This window comes from Formica exsecta, unplaced genomic scaffold (genome assembly GCF_003651465.1).
Source record: "Formica exsecta isolate Colony F162 unplaced genomic scaffold, ASM365146v1 scaffold1052, whole genome shotgun sequence".
NCBI classification, from domain to species: domain Eukaryota; kingdom Metazoa; phylum Arthropoda; class Insecta; order Hymenoptera; family Formicidae; genus Formica; species Formica exsecta.
In genome coordinates, this window is record NW_021848393.1 from 1 (window position 1) to 16,593 (window position 16,593).

At 34.2% G+C, this 16,593-nt stretch overlaps 1 pseudogene; it reads right to left on the minus strand.

Annotated features, from left to right (window-relative positions):
- Positions 1-6,205: 6,205 nt before the first annotated feature.
- Positions 6,206-13,459, minus strand: LOC115233606 (annotated as a pseudogene).
- Between the last annotated feature and the right edge of the window lie 3,134 nt (positions 13,460-16,593).

A 16,593-nucleotide genomic window follows, 5' to 3' on the forward strand; every position in this document is an offset into this window, starting at 1 on the left:
GAATGGCTTTTTCGAAATCGTCTGATTCCGAAAATTGCGGAGAAGGGGGTGGATTATTCAAGAGGACTGTGGATAATGATGAGAATGATCTCGGGGAAGAAGGCGGTTCGGGAGAAAGGGGTTCGGGGGAATAAACTGGGGAGTAGCTCGGAGAGAAATAGTAAGGGGAAAGGGGAGAGGTTGTGACTTTGCTGGATGGTGAGCTTGGGTGTAATGAGTCAGCCTTACTCCTAAATCTTTTTAATTTGACGATAAGTTTTTTTAGAAGTACAATATACGGCGCGACAGGTATTTCGGCGCGGCGATTAATTCGTGCGGATGGCAAAGCCGTGTTTTATCTATGCGTCGATATTAGATACATCGCGTATTCCCAGATGTTTGGGGATGCGGTCGGAAATCAGGTACTCCCGATCAGGCGGAGAACTCTCCGTCCCTATTCAGCACACGGACTTATGGATAGCCGGTCAGAGTCGAGAAAGCTTGACGGGGCAGCGAACTCGCAAACCCACGGTTCGTCCGGTCGGATGATCGGACCGGAGATCTAAGAGAGCGGCGAACACTCCGCTCTCGTTGAATTGATCGGAAGGTGAGGATTCGTAGTCGAAGCGGAAACTGAGAATGCTTGGCGGAGGCTGCAAACTTGTCAACCCCTTGTTCCGTTGTTTCGGCGAGTGTAAGGATCGGATATTTCGGAGTATTTCGAGCGTACTGCTCGAGAGACTTCAGGTACCGGACTGGTCTCGAGATATATTTCGGCTGCCTTTTTATACTGCGAAAATAACGGGAGCCTCGTCGTTTCCCTATAGTGCGGATAACGACGCGTTGTTTTCTGGTGCGGTAATTACGAGTAAGGCGTCATTTCCCTCCGGCGGAAAAACGACGCGGCGTTTTCGGCGGGTGAGCGCTCGGTATTATCCGGAAGCGCTCGGCGGTTCTCGGTATCGTAACAGCAGCCGTATGACCAGTGATGCCAGAATGGCCACGCTAGCAACACGCAACCTTAGTGGAGGGGATGACGCACGCAAGCGCAAACCGCGTACGTGTGAGCTCGGCGCTTCGGCTGGCTTCGGATAGCAGAAAAGGACAGATATACTGTTTTCTGTCTCTCTCCTTCTTATCGAGCCGGCACAAAGACCAGGCGGTACACGTCACACGTCGCTTGGCCGCTTCTCGATTGTCGCTTCTTGCTATGCCTTAAATGTTTTTTTCAGCCTTTTTGTATGAGATATATTATCTATTATATATCTATTATATAATATATTTATGATTAAGATACGTATATAAATTACTTAAAGTTTTTAATCCACGTAAAAATGCATTTTAAATCGATGATTTGAAAGAAGGAATATCCGTGTGGAGACAACAAAAGGAAAAATCATACATTTTATTGTACGAAAAATGTATCGATTTTCCGACAAATGATTAAAAATAATGAAAAGTACTATAAGAAAGTTTAAATATTTAAAAAATATGTCATATAATAATATTTAACTTTAGTTTCTATACATATAACTTTAAGACGAGCAACAAATTCAGTCGCTTATATATTTCGATAGTATATTGTCCGCAGATTATTTTAATACCAAAAACATGAGAGCAACAAATTCTTTTAGTTAACTTATATTATATAAGAGCGCGTCGTATAGGGTTCGCGGCGACAAAGTGTCGATTTTTAATACTTTAAGACGAGCAACAAATTCAGTCGCTTATATATTTCGATAGTATATTGTCCGCAGATTATTTTAATACCAAAAACATGAGAGCAACAAATTCTTTTAGTTAACTTATATTATATAAGAGCGCGTCGTATAGGGTTCGCGGCGACAAAGTGTCGATTTTTAATACTTTAAGACGAGCAACAAATTCAGTCGCTTATATATTTCGATAGTATATTGTCCGCAGATTATTTTAATACCAAAAACATGAGAGCAACAAATTCTTTTGGTTACTTTTACTTCGCGCAAGTGGATGGTACGGCGCGGCGAGACTGAGTGTATAGTGGTATTAATTAAATAATATACTTTTTTAAAAATGTTTTTGTGTTATTTCAGAGCAACAAAATAGCAACAAATTCTAGTGTATTTGATTTTTTGATTCGAGCATTCTATATATTTTTTTCGCTATGGGGGGGCTGGCTTAATGTCAAGCTGGCCCCCCCCCACTTTGAACGTAAATTCCTGCTAAACGGTTTGAGCAACAAAATCCGGACTACGGCAACTAATTAGCACATAATTAGCACTAAATTATTTGATAGATGCGACTTAATTTGGCGTTGGTGGGGGGGCTAACTTAATATGGGTCGTGTTCAGACACGTTATGCGTGTGTCCTTTGGAATTTATTTTTGAGTTTCTTCCTCTCTTAAAGAGGAATTTTTTCTATTTGTTACTCTTAACCAGTTTTTGGCCGAAATCCGATCCTACTAGATCGGATGTGGCCATAAAAGCAAAGGAAGAAGTATATTTGTACACGTCACGCGACCGACGTATAAAAGTAAAGTCCTATTAAATAATTAAGTGCTCGATAGTTATTGGTATCAAAATACTCGTTAATTAATATTATGTTAAGATATCTAAACGCCGAATTAAGTGCTCAATCCGTTTGGCAGGAATTCGAACTTAAACGTCGGTCGCGCCCACCGCCGTACAAGAGTAAAGTCCTATTAAATAATTAGGTGCTCGATAGTTATTGGTATCAAAATACTCGTTAATTAATATTATGTTAAGATATCTAAACGCCGAATTAAGTGCTTGATCCGTTTGGCAGGATTTCGAACTTAAACGTCGGTCGCGCCCACGGCCGTACAAGAGTAAAGACCTATTAAATAATTAGGTGCTCCATAATTATTGGTATCAAAATACTCGTTAATTAATATTATGTCGAGATATCTAAACGCAGAATTAAGTGCTCGATCCGTTTGGCAGAATTTCGAACTTAAACGTCGGTCGCGCCCACGGCCGTACAAGAGTAAAGACCTATTAAATAATTAGGTGCTCCATAATTATTGGTATCAAAATACTCGTTAATTAATATTATGTCGAGATATCTAAACGCAGAATTAAGTGCTCGATCCGTTTGGCAGGATTTCGTACTTAAATGTCAGTCGCGCGTAGGCCATCTCACAAGAGTAAAGTTATATTAAATAATTAGGTGTCATCCCCTCCACTACGGTTGCGTGTTGCTAGCGTGGCCATTCTGGCATCACTGCGTATGACGGCTGTTCGGTATTCTAAGACAATGAATTCGCAATGAGTATTAAAAAGGACGCTAAGCGCCTCTGCCCCTGTCCGGCTGCTGTTCGCCGGGCGACAGACTTTCGGCTGATCAATTGCCGGGTAACGATGGGGGGTACATCATTACAACGTGTACATATGATATAATACATAAAATATTACGGTAACGAATTATCAATAACATGGTATTCGGCCTTGGTGGCGTATTGCGCTCTATTGTTTACGTATTACGATTTTGTTATTATTCGCACGGCAATACTTCGATAATATTGTACACTGCTATACGCTCCGTCAAATTCCTTTTCTAAACAGAATTGAGACAAGTGTCGAGAAATAATTTGAGATATAATTAATAATAAGAATTATTTTTTATATACGTTAAATAATACGTAATTATATCGCTTCAATAGATTTCAAAGCGCGTATTTCGCGTGATAATTATACATTTAATAAAAAATTGAAGTGACAGGAATCAAAATTATAAATATAAATTATTGTTTTGTTACAATCTTTCTTTCTTTCTTTCTCTCTTTTTATAGGCATAAATCATTTTATTAAAATTACTTAAAGTTAAATTATATATCATCCAATACTATTTTGTTCGACTTTTCGACGATCTCTAAATATAACTCAGATTAAAAACAAACAGTAAAACAATGAAATCGAAGAATCGGATAACTAGCATTAACGAAAAAAGCTCCATGATAAATAGTTTAATAAATAATTAATCTGTAATTTAAGATATTTGTATAATTTAATATTCTGCGTATATACAGGTTGATTTAAAAGATTACTGACAAACTTCAGGAGCGTATAGAGGGACTGGAATATGGCAACTTTCAAATAAGGATCCATGTTTTCCTGATTCAAGTAATCCTGATTCGGTACAAGTCTTTGAATGTAAGGAACTGCATTATGGACAACATACCAATGAGAAAAATAATCTTAATTTGTACAAAATTTAATAACTAAGCAAAGGTTTTATGGACACAATAATATTGTACGGTATTACAAAAGGTGTTTGAAGTAGCGACCATCTTTTGGCTTGTAGCTGCTCCGTCAAATTCCTTTTTCAAACGCGATTGCGACAAGTATCGGGAAATTTGATACGATTAATATAATTAATAATTAATTATCTTTTATATCCGTTAAATCACACGTAATTATATCGCAACAATAAATTTCGAAGCGCGTACTTCGCGTAATTTATTTATTTAATCAAGTAAGAAACATAGTAACTGAAATCTAAAATATAATAAATTATTGTTTTGTTGTTATCTCTCCTTATGAGCAATATTTATTTCTTTAACAATATTTATAGTTAAATATATTTTGTCCGGTGCTTTATCGTTGTATCTTTTGGCGATCTAGATATGATTCGGATTGAGAACATGCAACTAAATAATCGAATTGCAGGATCGATCATAATTAACTTAACGAAAGCTTTCGTGATAAATTTATCGATTAATAAATGATTAATCTATAATTTAAAATATTTGTAAAATTTAATATTTGGCGCACACACACACACACACACACACACACACACACCCACACCCACACCCACACACACCCCCACTCACACTATATGTCATAGTGCGTGAAATATTTCGACAACGATCACATCGAAATGACGGATTGACGGGCTGTGGTATGAGGGCCAAGTTGTATTAGGGCCCACCTTCTAGCACAATTTCCGGTTAATTTAATAGGCGATTAACTCATCATCGATACCTGCAATATTATTTCATTGTTAATACAGACGAAGTTATTAATTCTTTGGTTGTTTGATATGTAGGAGAAGAGAGATTAGGAACGATATGAATTTGACAATTCTATCTTAATTGGATTTATTGCTGACCGAGCTTAATCGGAATTTAGTTGTGTTTAAGAGTGTGATCTTTTTTTTACAATAAATTTGAGTAACTTGCTATATTCACTTTGTAACGATGCATTCCCCCATCGTTACTGTACCGTACCCGGCCGCCGATCCGCCGGAAGTCCGCCGCCCGACGAACACCGGTCGGGCAAATGCGGAGGCGCTGAGCGCCCATTTTTAAAGAATATCAGAAACGCGTAAACATATAACCGCCGTAATTACACCGACACGCCCTCACACGATTGTATCACTCGCTCATACCTAACGATCTTACCTACGATACGCTGCGCTCACCTAATCATTGTCATACGTTTTGCGCACTCACTCCCTCGTCACTCGTCTCGCACACATAATCATTTATTCACACACCTATACACGCTTACACACATAACATACACACGCTGTACATATACACCACGACACGCAATAAATTATATTTTACCTAACATCACTTTCGTTCGTCTCTCGATACCCTTTCACGAGCCCCGGATCCCGACCGAGTTATCCGTCACCGCCTCGCGAAAGCGGCTTGTTACAACTTTTACTGCATTTCTTCAAAATATTTCTACTCTTGAAATCAATTCAGTTGTACATCCAAATTTTGAGTGAAAGAACAGGAAAGGAAATAAAAAATTTCAGAAAATTTTTAAAAATGTATATTTTGTTTAAACATTCAAATAAAAAAATTATAAAAAAATAAAGATAATAAAAATATGAAACAGGGAGATAATATAATATGAAATAGACATTATTTCTAAAACTACTGTAGCAATCTACCGATAATTATATTAATCAGAACCATTATGTTTCGTTTCGGTTACTTGAAAGTGCTAGCGTTAGCATCACGTTGTTTACAGTTGTGAGAAAGTAAGAACAAGCGTTCTGATTTTTAATCATCAAAATTTCTCGCATAGTAACATGGAAAAATGTCTTTCTTAAAATGTCTTTATTGACGAATCTAATATTAAGATTAAATTTAAAAAAAGAAAAATATTAGTTATTTAAAATTATTTTTCTTACGTTTCTTATTTTTCTTTCAAGCTTCTCATTGGATCATTTGGGAAATAACGTCATTAATTAATTTAATTTTATTGGCTAGATAATATCCTCAGATAATGGACTCAGTAAGGTATTTCCTATGTTATTTCTTAGAGCTATAATATTTTCGAGACAAAGTTTAAAATTCGGTCTATTATTCGCTGGACTCCAGCAACGCAGTACCAACTCATACAAAGTCAGCGGACAATTGAGAGGCATCGGCAACCTGCCTCCCGCGCGTACATAATATATCACTTCCTGATTAATCTTGCCAGTGTAGGGATGCTCATCCAACGATGTAATTTCCCACATTAGAACCCCGAATGATCAAACATCGCTCTGGGAAGTAAATATTCCGAGCACCAAAGACTTCGGTGCCATCCAGCAAACAGGAAGAAGATCTTGTCCTTTCTAAAACATATAATTTTAACGATGTTAATCTTTTGGTTCAAGTTGCCAATTTTTAAAGTCTTCGCTAAAAAACGTTTACTTATCTCTTGTTTTATATAAAGAAAAATAATTTATTTTTCTTAAGTTTTGTTCAAAGTAAAAATGTACTATATTATTACGACAAAAAAAGAACACACAAACATTTCTAAAAAATGTTTAAAAAATTTTTTACGGTAATTATATTTACCATGCGATAATAGTCATCATAAACATCTCTAGCTAGTCCAAAATCGCCAATTTTAATGATACGGTTTTCGCGATCTCTCGCGGATACTAAACAATTTCGACAGGCGAGATCTCTATGAACGAAACGCAGATTTTCCAGGTAGCAACAGCCTCGCGCAACATCTTCGCACATGGCGAACAAATCTTGCAGATGCAGAGCGTGCAAATCTGACGGTTGCAATTTTCGACTATCTCTCAAATATTGTAGCAGATTACCAACTTCCATTAATTCCAACACGATTAATGGAGAATCTTCGTCTAAGCAGACGGCAAGCAATCTTAGTACATGCTTATGTCGGAAGTCATTCATAAGTCTGGCCTCTTCTAAAAACTTCTTTTTCTCTTTCGAGGAAGCATTTTTTCGAAGTATTTTTATGGCAGCGAGTATTTCTATGCCCGGCCCTTTTAAATTTTTTACTGTTCCTCGAAACACCTGCGAAATATTTGGAATAAGTTTATATTTCATTAAAAATATACAGTTTAATGTCAAGTGACATTATATTTAACATATATTTTATTTTGTATTAAATAATTTAAGGAAAAATACATAGTAAAGTGCTTGTGTATGTTATTTCACAAAAATTTTGCATTATTTATATTCTCTATATATCTATAAAAAATTATTCATGTAATTATTTTTATCGAGAAATGTGTATTTCTCAGTTTCAATTTTTGTAGATCTAGAAATTAGCATACAAGATTAAAAAAAGTAATTTTTACCTTTCCGAATGCGCCGTTTCCTAAAAATTGTTCTAGTCTGATTTCCTCACGTTTGATTGTGGTCAATACATATTCATCCGAATTATATTGCAACATAGGATTGTGTAACGTATTAAATTGAATGTTACCGTTAGGTATCTCATGTAGTATCGCTAATTCGATGTCGGTCATTATCGGAGGGAAAATTTGCTCGTTATCTTTCTTGCGTTGTCGGTACACTGTTATCAAATTACAATATGCTTATCTAATAATATGCATTGCGAAATTTACATCGCATTTTCAACAAGTAAATCGACTTTTCTTAGAAAATCTCTGTATACTATGATATATTACATATATAATTTCTTTCTCTGCAATTAGAGAGCTAAATGATACTTACAGTAGTAAAAGTAGCAGACGCAAATTATAGTAACTATAGCAACAAAGCTTAATGAATGATAGATAATTTGCATAACTGATATTCCAGGAGTGCTCAAGATATCACCTTTGTTACTCAAAAATATACTCTTAATATCTTCATTTGATTTAAAAACTTACTTCTATTTATAAATTTATTATTAAAAACTACTAAGTTTTTAAGTTTTGTAAGCATTTCTGTATCTCAAATAAGCATATAATGTTTTAATACCTTCATTTGCTTACTTGTCATAGTTGAAAAAGAAAATCTTCCATCAGAGGGCCACATAAAATCTTTCTCGGATTTGGGGTATCTCAGTATCAAACGAAACTTGTATAGAGTTCCTGATAGTAAATTTTTTATATAGTACATTATTTCCCTCCCATTATTCGGCTCAAAGTTGTTTGCAATTTGCCACTCCTACATCTCGACATTTTTGTATTTCAATACGTAATTAATTGTCAAATTAACGCTAGGAATCCACGAGATATTCACATCGTTTATGCTAATCTCATTCAAAGTTATATTGTTTGGTTCTGAATACATGTACAAAGTTTTGCTTAAACTGTCAGTATAAAGATCGTTGTAGTTGATTGGATAAATGCGTACATATACCCAGCATTTCTGTGCTGGTATGAACGGTTCGATTATTGTGAAAAATTTGCTGTCTTCCTTATGCTCGGTTTTATTAATAAGTAAGAATTCGCTCATTTGTCGCATACTGTTTCCCAAATTAATTAACGTCCAATGTACTTCGTAGATCACGGGCACGCAGTTTAGTTTCTTGGGTGGCATCCAATAAACTATCGCTATAGTAGGCGTCAGAGCATAAACTGTCATATTTTCTGGTGCGCTGAGCTTACTCGGTTTAGTTTTCAGCATCACTTCTGAACGGAATAATGGGTCCATCGATAACTGATCAGAGTAAAAATTGCTTATTACTAACAGTAGCTTGTACTCTGTAAACGGCATCAAATTTAAAATCTCGTAATATTGCTCGTACGTCTGCACGGTGAAATTATCGAACTTGTTAATGCTCATTGTTCGAGCAATAACTTGTGTAGATGGTATGTAGGGTGGTAGGTAAGTTGTACTTTTCGCATCCACTCTTAGGAATCGGCTCCGGAAGATTTACGATGATGCTGTTCGTCGTTACTGTATACGTCGATTCTTCTACGTTGTAAACTTTTTTTTCAGGTGTCAGACATCTCGCCGGAGGATACGATTGCAAAGATTTACCAAAAGCATGAAATTCACGTCTAACAATAAGAGGCATTTCTATCTTTTGGATGTATTTGAATGCGTCTACGCTCTCGAGAAGTGCATACTTTTTTTTCAAAACATAAATATTATCACCACTACCAAAGCTAGAAATGTAAATGTTTGTCTTGTCAATCGTTAAAAAGGTGAAAAATTTATTTTCTTCAACATTTCCGTTCAAAATCAAATTGCACATAAAAATGTTAATGTCTGTCACAATCAAGTAATCTGCCGTTAACTAATAAATTAGTGGTTTTTTTGTATTTATGTCGTCAATTTACATGAAAAAATAACTTAAATTTTTAAAGGCGCATATAGTAGATGGATTTTTCTGTAAAATTAGAGAACTTTTCCCATCAAGATCCGATTGTAGTGTCTGTTCAGTATTTTCCCTAGTATCTTCAGCGTAATAATAATTTTTTCAATATAAAGTTCTAAAAAATATATGCATTATTTTACTTATTATAAAATGTTATTATAACAATGACAGAAAAAATTATATATATAGTGAATATTTAAAATTCTTATAATTAAGTTTGTGTTATTTTATTATTTTTTTAAACTTTTGATATTAATTACAGTGTTGTATGAAATTATTGAAAAATTACAAATTAGTACAAATCTTTAATGAAAATATTGTTCATTTATTTCAAATGGATGAAAGTTAACATTTAAATAATCTAAATGAAAGTTACTTTTTGTTTTGAAAATCTTATCATATTTGACTATGCCATTTTCCCACATTGTTAAGTCGAGCTTCACTATGATGTCACTCTTATCATATCTGACTATGCCATCTATTATTCTGATTTCAATCCAGTACAGATTTCTTGCTATCCAGTCGATGCAGAGTTGGTGTGCAACATTTTGAAGCTCAGCTATTTTTGTAATATTGTTTTTATTCATCTCCAATATCATCAGCTCTTGCTTTATATTGCTCCAATAAATTTTATGTTCTGCTATCGAACAAGTAGCACTTGCTATGTACTCATCCTTAACGAGATTAACATTGATTTTTGAATCCAGATCCTATATATCGATACTATAATTCTGTACTATCAATAATTGCGGTATTGGATTTTCATGCGTAGTCGATATATCAATTAAATCTGTGTAACGGCCAGCACCAACTTTAGTATGCGCTCGTACTTGAAAGTAATACGTCGTGTTAGGTTTTAGATTGTGCACCGTGCACTCCAATATTGTAGATGAAATACTTTTGTCACCGCAAATTTGAATCTCTTTTTGATTCTCGATGAACTAACATTGCACTGTATATCCTTGTATTACTTCGTCTGTAAATTCAGATTGGTTCCATCTATAAAAAAAAATAAGATTTTAGCCTTTTTATATTTAGTAAAAGTATAACAGAAGCAATGTTTTTATATGTATGTGTCTTTAAATTAAAAAAAAAATAGAGAAAATATTGAGAATTTAGATTTTTTACCTGAATGTCACAAAAATGTCGTCTTTTTCATTTAGGAATCCATTATAGAACTCGACAAATACTCTGGGATGTGTTGGTTTGCTCAAAATGCTTTCTAAAAATTTTACAATTTTATATATTGGCATAATTATATACACGAATATTAAGTTGATTATCTCCATGATTCACAAAAAAAATAATTTAAAGTAAAAATAAAAACAAGAGAAAAAGATAGAGTTAAATTACAAAGTATGGAAATCAGCACAGCAAGTGTTGACTTTTAAAATAATAAAATAATATAAAAAAGTTTGCGTGTTTTAAAAATTAAAAAAGTAATTGTCAATCCAAAACAAAAACAAATAAAAAAGTTTTTGATAAAGCATTAAGCGTTTTTCGGAAATTTCTTATTGATTAAGAAATCAAAAGTATAATATTCGCGATTGTTTTAAAGAAAATAAACTAGCAAAATTAAATAATATAATTGACTGCGTTATAATAAATCTTGATTAATTTTACATACAATATATGGATTTTTCTTTCTCTTTTTGCAGCAAAATGAGATTTGTATTTTTCTCGCTGTTGAAAGATATTTGTTTTTAGATTTTATTTTTATTCTTTCTTAAATATAAATTATATCTATAATTTTTTGTCGTACACTTTTTTTTAACGATTTATGCATTTTTATGCAACTTACCTTTATTAGATTCTGGAATCAACGACATATTTGCAAATAGAATCTCATCAATTTTGTTTCTCACACTCGCATTATCAAGATAACTACGGTCAGATTTGAAGTTTGGTAAAATATGATATTCGTTGTTCTCGGATATTGGAATATCCTTCATACAGTAAAGCCCACTTAACACGATCTATAATTTGCAACAGAATTCAAGACAGAATTCTATTTATGATTTTATATATCAATTATGAATATAATTATAGATAAGAAAAAAATTTTGTATTACACGAACCATAATTTGATTTTACATTATGTATAGAATATTCGATTGTTTCTTTCTTTGACATATGGTTGGGTTATTAAAAAATACGACATAGTTATTAAGAAATACATATAAATATAATAAAAGTATATTATGGTAAATATAATTAAAGTATATTATGGTTTGCGATATTCAACAAGAAAATTTGAGCGAAGAGCACCATATTTATTTTTAATTTCTGCGATTGTAACGTTCGGTCTCAAACATTTTAATTCAGAAAGAATCTTTTCTAATGCATCGGCACGAGCATGTTTATTTTTGTAATTGATAGATTTTACTACGTATAGGCAAGGATATTTCTTATATTCAGTTAATAAACAAGTAACTTGCTCCCGGGACCAAGACATTGTCACATATATTTTTTTTTCTTCTTTTCTTTCTTTAGATTATTAAGCAGATACGAAAGTAGGTTAACTTGTAGTTTATGTCATTTACAATTCACCAATCATGGGTACATTGCGCATATTTCATGCGTCTTTTCTATTTATAAAAATAAAGCATGATAGTTATAATTCTGATTGTTCACATGTTTTCTGTATTACACAACGCATAAAAATTATAAATAGAATTCTGTCTTGAATTCTGTTGCAAATTATAGATCGTGTAAAGTGGGCTTAACATACAAAAGGAATTAAGTAAGTATAGTTGGACTAAAAGCGCGGCTACTTTTAATCATAAATATAAATATATGTACAAATAATTAAATCTGCCATGAAATTTTTTGTTTGTTTAATCATATAGGCGTGATATTTTCCTTTATACTTCTCCTCATTGATAATGTGTTTACAAAATACAGTGTAGTTACATTTTTATTTAAATTTGTTTTTATTGTTTTTTATATACAAGATCTTCTTACATATCTATTACGATTTTTATATCAAACAAAGGGCTATCGTACACAAATTAACATAACTACGTCAAATAGACATCAATAAGATCGTCTGGATCATGAGCATGTTATGTAAATCAATATGGTGACTTAATCGATGCTTGTTGATCCAGACGGTTTGCTATGCATATACAGCTGTGTTAATTTGTGTGCGATACTCCAAAGTCACAGAATAGATTAATGAGAATCAATGACAATTCATATAATCGCTTCTCTTAGCAAATAATATATGAAAGTGTAGCTCTTTTCGAGTGTTGAAAAAATTTTACTTAACGTTTTTTTACTTTGTAAGATAGTTAACTTTTCCAAGTAAGTGGCTTTATCTTAACACATTTTTTTTTTTTTAATTTATTTATTATCATTTAAGTTTCAACAATATTTGTTTAACTTTAAGAATATAAATGTTAAAAATATTGTATTTTTACGGTCATAAAAATTATATAAATTTTTGTACTTAAACTTTTGTCGAATATCTTTTATTTCGGTTATCGTTACATTTTTTAATCACATCATCATATATTCGCAAATAAATTCTAGAGAATATGATGTTTTAATTAACTTACATTACCTAGACAAGATCGTATATGTATATAGCTATTTCATGGATATAGTTACAATTACAATTATATACAAGCAAAATTGTAGCATGTTGGCTGGTTGCGTATATGTTGATATATGATAATGTGATTGAAATGTGTTGATTTCTGTGACTATTAGCTTTATTGTTATGGTTTATTAATACAACTCATAGACATATAAAAAACATAGACCGAGCATGAGCTGCTATTTGCGGCAAAGGAAGTCTGATTTTCGGGGCGAGAAGAGAACTCGTCTGACATCGGCACATTCCGCTAAGACTCGATAACATTCGGCTCACATGTACATATGTATATTGTGTTTGTAAGTAATATCCAGAAATAATAAATGAAATATAATATTTCCTTTATTACTATTATTAAGGGAATCCAAAAGCTCGTCTGTTTTACCGACCAAAACGATTATTATTTTGCAACACCAAAATCTTTTTTTAGTTGAATAGAATAATTCCATATAGTGAAATGAGACAATATCACAATATATTTTTACTGCTTTATATACAATGATTAATTGATAAATTACCAAACTTTAATTCATGCGTGAGAAAGTAATATACATGTACGCACTAACATTATCGCAATTTCTAATATCTTCTTTCTCTCGATCATACGCTTATTCTGTTTCTCTCTGTATCTCTCTTTCTAATTGCTCGCTTACTACGTACTGCATATCGCTTAGCTTTATTCTTCTAGCACAGTGCTGGGATTTACTTGCACATTTCGGCCCGATTACGTGGCTCACGCCTATTGCCCCCCACTCACCGCTCGTACGTTAGCAACGAGTCACCAGATACGCATTCTATAATTAAACGTTTTTCTTCAATATTTTATATCAATGAAATATAAAATATTGAAGAAAAACTTTTAATTATAGAAGAGTATTGTCTTATTATTATATTTGGACATTCTTATATACGGACGCTCCTGAGACAAAGCGTTGTGCTCCATAGTTACGCGTATCTGGCGACTCGTTGCTAACGTACGAGCGGTGAGTGGGGGGGGGGCAATAGGCGTGAGCCACGGAATCGGGCCGAAATGTGCAAGTAAATCCCAGCACTGGTATAGACACACCGATTACATTACCTTACATCTTTTTATTTATCGATTATTTATTTTTCTGACCTTATATATAATGTACCCAGACACACCGATATTATTTTATTTATTTTATTTATTTATTTGATTTGATTGATATTGATTTGTAATTTTAATTCTTTGACTTATATATAATGCGAACTGTGTAGAAATTTGCGAATTAAACTAGTACGCTGAAGATAGCTCCAAAAAGAGCCGAAACGTCCGTCCGCTTTACTTGTTAACTTATATTTACTCTTTGTTAAAAATAAACTTATTGCGCCCGAATACCCGCGCTAGGCTCATATTACCATTGTTACCCTTTCAAAAATATTAATGATCAAAACTTTTTTACAAATCATTTAAATCATTTATTGCGTGCTATTATACAATTATATCCGAAAACAAGATTGACACTGTCGTAACACGACCAATTTCTTAATATAAAAATATAAAACAGTAAAGTAGAACAGAAAAGATTGAGAAAGAGCTGATTAAAGCAGAGCATTAGAATCAGGAAAAGAGCCTTAATGTTGTGCCTCTAGCCGCTAAGGAAGAGGTCTTTAGGGATTTGTACGCCCAAAGGATTAGGATCCACGCTCGAAATAAGACACTCCCGGACGTTAGGTAGCAATTAATATATTTTGCACGATTCAGTACACTTTTCACTTATTCGCGATTATAATGGTCGGGCGCGATACGTACGGTATTTCGATACTGTGCGATTGTAATACTGAGCGAGCGAGCGAGCGATGTTAATACAATCGCACAGTATGATTCCGGAATTCGACGGATCACCAAATAAACTGAAAGAATTTTTGAGCGCGACTACATGCAGTAGAACACATCGACCCGTTAGATGAAGTAACGCTATTAGGAGCAGTATTATGCACGAAAATAAAAGGCAGAGCGATGCTAGATTTTCAAACGCGTAAAATTCGAGATTTCGCACAGTTGAAACAAGAATTAGAGAATTGTTACGCAAGTAAAAAGAGTACGACCCACCTACAAATCAAATTTAACACGCTAAAACAAAAACCAGGAGAAAGCGCGCGAACTTACGGACTTAGAGTCGACAAATTAGCTATGGAGCTATACGAGTCGATGATGGAAAGACGTCACCATACAGTAGATAATAAACGCGCTATAATGGAGATAATACAACAACAAGCCTTAGAAAATTTCCAAATAGGATTACAGGACGAAATTAAAACAGTTGTTTGATCGCAAGGGTATGCTACATTGCAAGAAACAATAGCAGCGGCCAGCGCGGAAGAAAAAGTCAAGGGATCGTCCGCGACTGGCACGCGAAGCAAAATAAGTTTCACACCGACCTATAAACAGGAAAATAAAATAAACGTGCAATGTCAAAAACGTGCAATGAAAAACCGGGCATTACGGCCGAGATTGCCGAACTAGCCGATACGCGAACCGATTTTCATTGCCGAAACCCGATAGACAACTCCGCGTAAATACGGTAATTAAATATTGCAATTATTGCAAAAAAACCGGACACAATCGCGAGGAATGTTGGCTATTGACACGGACGACTCAATAGAGATAAATCGAGCCGAACAATATAATTCGCGAACGGAAAATAAAAATCGCAATAGTAGCGAGCAAGGAAAAAAAAATTAACTCCGCGCAAAGTAGCGATGAAGAGGAAAGGAACAAAAGAAAGTCGCACCGACCTGCAATTGAATATCAAAAGTAGTAGTATAGCTATGCGGGTTCTAACCCAGGTCCTCTGAGGGGGTGAGGGGCGAGGGGAAACCGGCGCGGGGGGGTATGACGTCACGCGGGGGGATTGCGGCGAAACCGATAGGCGAGGGGTCCGCGGAGAGGGGGAGGGGGAACCGCCTCCTAACTGGTAGGCGAGGGGTCCGCGGAGAGGGGGAGGGGGACCGCGTCCTAACCTAACCTAAACAATTATTTATACACCATTCAAATATTTAAACTCTATGTCCATGTACTGAAATGTAACATCTGTATTCTGATAAGGTGGCTGATGCTGTTGTCACGTAGTGAAATTTAATACTCGCATACTGGGATAAGAACGAGGAAAAGGGAAGAATAAAAGAAAATAAAAATATATTTTAACAATAGTTTATTCTAAATAATGTTTGGATGAATCTTTATGATGATTCGTCCACCAATTGAATATTTTAAATACATTTTGTAAAGCGCAATTTTTCAAATGTTTTTCACAGCGCATAGTATTAATAACATGTAGCTTATTTAACGAAGTGATATCTTCATAGTCCGCATCCAAGGTCTCAATAATAACGTCGTTTCTCGCATCATCGTCAAGTATATCGGCCAGCCATTCTCGTTTTTCGTGTCCTTTACTGTTACACAGGCTGGCATTTTTATTTTGACGTTTTTTTTTCTTGGCCGCTGTTGAGAA